The following is a 5,068-nucleotide window of genomic DNA, read 5'->3' as shown; positions in this document are numbered from 1 at the left end:
TTTTAGTTGAATCTAAAATTGTTTTCATCTTGACGGGGGGGCATGGAATAGCAACTAGGTCCTCGCTAATTTTTTTTTGCGATTACCGACCCTACGAGGTCGGTTTTCTGGAAAAAATTTCAAGAAATTGAAAATTACCGACCTCATGAGGTCGGTTTTTTGGAAATATTTTCAAGAAATTGAAAATTACCGACCTCATGAGGTCGGTTTTCTGGAAATATTTTCAAGAAATTGAAAATTACCGACCTCATGAGGTCGGTTTTCTGGAAATATTTTCAAGAAATTGAAAATTACCGACCTCAAGAGGTCGGTTTTCTGCAAATATTTTGAACAAATTGCAAATTACCGACCTCATGAGGTCGGTTTTCTGGAAATATTTTCAAGAAATTGAAAATTACCGACCTTATGAGGTCGGTTTTTTGCAAATATTTTCCCAAATATTACGGGTTTCAGCAAATATTTTGCAAAAATTGTAACATACCGATCTCATGACGACGGAAATCTAAAACAATACATTATATATTCATATAAATTACCGACCTCAGGAGGTCGGTAAACCATATCATTAATTATATTATTAATATAATTTACCGACCTCAAGAGGTCGGTAATTTATTTAATTAATACCCCGCGTAAAAATTATACCGACCTCATGAGGTCGGTTTTTGCGACCTCATGAGGTCGGTAAGAATACCGACCCACTGTTTTCCGACCGAATTTTGAGGTCGGTTTTGAGGTCGGTTTTTGACCAAAACCGACCTCATGAGGTCGGAAATGACCATTTTTTTATGTCGGAAAATGCTGTTTTTTTAGTAGTGGTGTTCTTAATGATGGGAGAGAATATAAGGTCGTTCTAGGGCTTGGGGGTGTGAAGAATGAAGTGAAAAAGCCTTAAAACGAAGTTTTATAATTGCTGTCGGACCCATTTTACGCCCTATTTTACGTCCGAGAAAATTCTACGGACCGTATGTCTTACCGTACATCCATTCCAGTGAATTGGGCTTTCGGTCAATTTTACGGTCTGAATATATGGCCCGTATAATTTTTACGGCCCGTATATTCTACCGTATATCTCATAGAATACTATTTTAGTAAAACGGCATAACTTTTTGTACGGTATGTCCGTTTGACCTCCATAATATACCGTTGGAAAGATATTTCAAAGATCTACAACTTTCAAGAAGGAAATTTTCCCAAATTCCTTACAGATTTTTCCGTATACTCATTTTAATTGAGACGTTGTGCAAACTCACTTAAAAACACGCTCCGTAGGCATAAAACTTCCGACTTTCTTCACACCGACTTTTCTCATGTCTTTATTGGGTTTCAAACTCCATTTATACACTACTCAAATTGGGTTCATGATACCCTTGTCTTATGAGTCAAATCTTAGCCCGAATGCACGAGGTGTTACACTAACTTCATAATTAAAAACAAGGACTCAACTAAGAGTAATTAATTAAGAACAGAAATCATGATTACCTTTGAATCCATAGCAATAACATGATTAATTTAACGAGAACTGTAAACATACCAAGATCCATTCGTCCAAATCTCTTGAATAAAATCACGCCTATGGCCTATGTATAGTTAATTTATTATTTTTTAAATACCTATTGGTATTCAAAGCAAACGTGCAAAATCAAAATTTACTTGCTCATATTTCATCTCATTTCAACATCAATAGCACTCCTAAATCTTATTCGAGGATCTAGATCCTTTTTGGATATTCCTTTGTACTAAACCAACTTTTTCTATGAAATAAATGCGAGAAAAGTACTACTCCAGCTAGTAATGATAATACTTTTAATTTCTTCATTGTTTGATTATTAGTTTTATTATTATATACACTATTTTTCCATTGAATTTTTTTTTCGAAATATCTTAGTATTTCCTTTGCTTCAATTTATGTGATTTAAAACAAACCTTAAATATTTGTATGGCCAAATTATTTCATTAAAAGTAAATTAATTTTAACATTAAATTATTTTAAATATATAAAGATGATCATCTCAACTATTGTTCCGGTTGGACCTTGTTTTGGGATAGACTATTATAAAAGAAAGTAGGATAGAGAAAGAATATTTTTTGACTTTTCTTTTTCTGGAAAAATACATAAATTAGCTCAATATACAAAAAGAAAAGAGTGGAAATGTACTTGAAATAGAAAGAAGGAAAAGGAAAATATGCATTCAGATTCAAATTACCAAAACTTGCATAAAAATACAAAGTGATTTTTGGGACTCTTTTTCATTCTTTTGCCTATAATTTTTTTCTTTTCTCTTTTTATTTTTCGTATTCTTGCATGTTGTGTGGCTTGTGAGAGTTCATAGCATGAACAGAACTGAGCTATCACATGCTCTTCTCTGACATCATGAGGCATACATCTGTTTGGCTTTTCTACTAGCACGTGAGTCACACGTGTTTTCTTCCACTATTAGCTCATCTATTTCTGCTGTAACTTCAAACAGGTACTCATTTCTATCTAAAATTTGCTTACTAACTGAATTCTGGAAAAGAAAGAAAATTTGTTGTTACCTTCGGTACTTCTAGAACAAGTGCGTTTTTATTTTATTTTTGTTCTGTAATCTTCTATCAAAATATTGTGTATATTTGGACTAGTTTGAAGGAAGTCAGTCTGAAAAGAAAAAGATTTGGTAAGAAAAACTAAAAGAAAATTTTTATTAAAAAAAAAAAAAAGGTCAATAGGACATAAAGACGTAAAGACCACGTCATTTTGCTTCTCAATTATTTGGTTAAATAGTTGACCTACCATTTTTAATTTCTTACTGACTTACGTTTAACCCTACCGCTGCTCCATACTAGTCTAATACTGTATATACGAATCCCAAATTTATTGCCCAAGACTAACTAAATTTTTTATAGATAAAAGATCCTATGGCTGCTTTTGGCATTTATTGAATTAGATCAACATTGATCATGATATATTAAACAAACAAAAAAAACAATTCAATGTACGATATCAAGATTGGTTAACATGAAAAGAAGAAAAAGAAAGAAGTTGAAATTATGTTATTCTGGACTTAATTATTCATAGTGTCAAACTACACGACCTTGCAATAACGTGATTAGAGTTAAGTAGATCTTCCATCAATTATTCAATTGAATCTTGATTAAGGTTTCATTATAATATATAGATCTAGATGTTACTGCACCAACAATGTTAAATTAATTCAGACAACTAGTTGTTTACAATATCGTGAAACACTCATCCTCCATTAGTTAGGAGTATTCTGACTAGACTTGATTTGTCTAATTAACATAATTAATTACTTTTTAAATACGCTTATTCCTTTGAGCACTAGTACTGTTGTCTCAGAGTTCTCCTAATACTAGTGTACTTGTCCTTGCTTCGCGCGGTTGTAAGAGATAATTATTTGACACATGATTTAATCTAAATATTCTCATGTTTTATTTTATGGGAAGGTATTACTGTTTGCGAAGTCAAATAATTTTTTCTACTACAATTTTCTCGATTGTTTTTAAATATTGTGAAGCATTAGCTATTTGAATTATAATACTTTTCGTGTAGTTTTAATATGTAGATTTTATTTTAACACTATTAAAGAATCTAGACCCAAATTCATAATAAAAATTAAATGTTTTAACCCCGAGCCCCTGAACATTAATTGAGATAAGGAGATTCTACCAAGAAAATAAGATATAACAATATAAATGCATAGAATATAGAACTAACACGCTAAAAAGCATAAAAAAAATGAAGATATAGTGAAAAGTAAGAGAGAAATATGGAGAGAAGGAAAAAAAGTTGAATAAGAACAAAACACGTATTTATCAGCCTCAAACCTTTCTCTAAAAAGTAAAAACATCGGTGGGTACAAAGACAAAAACAAAAAGAAAAAAGTTAATATTCCACGGGTCACAAGATTTATAATGCAAAAATGGAAGTAGCTGGTATCAACAGTAAGCTTCTCCTAAAACATATGGGAGAAGTTTTGGAAATCTCATCAGAATAGAAAAGAAACTTGTGCTATTTTTTCAAAAGGCCACTCGTATAAGGACCACCAACAACAGTTTCACCATCCATTTTTTCTAACCACAACTAGATCAGCTATAAAAAAATAAAAAAAAAAAAATAAAAAATTCTCTGCCCCCATGCCATGTGCCTAAAAAATAGTACTACTTCTCTCCAGAAGAGTTTGATTTCCTACCTGTCAATTGCCTCACAATAATTCACCTAAGCATCATCATTACTACAATTTATTTACTTATATATATATATATATATATATATATATATATATATATATATATATATATTTTTCAAGCCATTCAAAATACTATGATTATTGCAAAAATACAAATAAAAAATTATTATTTTGTTCTCCGCCGATGCAACTATCAGTGAACTACAAACATTATAAAGAGGAAACAACTCATGCAATCGATAATAATCACATGAAACTCAAATGTGGGATGTAGTGGATTGCGGTTCAGTTCAAGATGTTGTCAGCATTTGTTATGTTTAAAACATGTGTGTGAAATTCAATAAGAAAAGATTGATAAAATCTTACATGTCAAAGAAACTTGTAAAAGATTATAACTTCTATTAGGTCCCTTCCCATTGTAACCCAACTTGTCTTCCCCTCTGCCTGATCCCGTCCGGTTGTCCCCTTCTTTCCTTCAAACACCCAGATTGATACTCAAATCAAGAGGTATTAGTTGACAAATAATCCGTTGGAGTAAAAGACATTGAAGCAAGAATATCTATTAGATGATTTCATTTTCAACCTTGAGAAGAAGATCTGCTAAATTCCAAAGGCTTAAAGTTAAGCCTTTCTAACTTACTCTTTTCCGATAAGGAAGAAAACCAATCATGCATAATGATCCATGAAAATGTGGGTCTGACTTAAAAACCAATGTTAAAGAATTGTAATAATGGTTTGTTAATATTAGTAATGGTTGTAACTATTAGTAAAGCATAAACCTATAGACTTTTTTGGGTTATTATAGTAACGTTAGTAACCTTCGATAGTGACTTTTGGATTCGGTAACCAACTGTTTCTTACTAATAAAGGATTATTTT

Source organism: Lycium ferocissimum, chromosome 2, assembly GCF_029784015.1.
Source record: "Lycium ferocissimum isolate CSIRO_LF1 chromosome 2, AGI_CSIRO_Lferr_CH_V1, whole genome shotgun sequence".
NCBI lineage: Eukaryota > Viridiplantae > Streptophyta > Magnoliopsida > Solanales > Solanaceae > Lycium > Lycium ferocissimum.
This window is presented reverse-complemented; position numbering follows the sequence as displayed.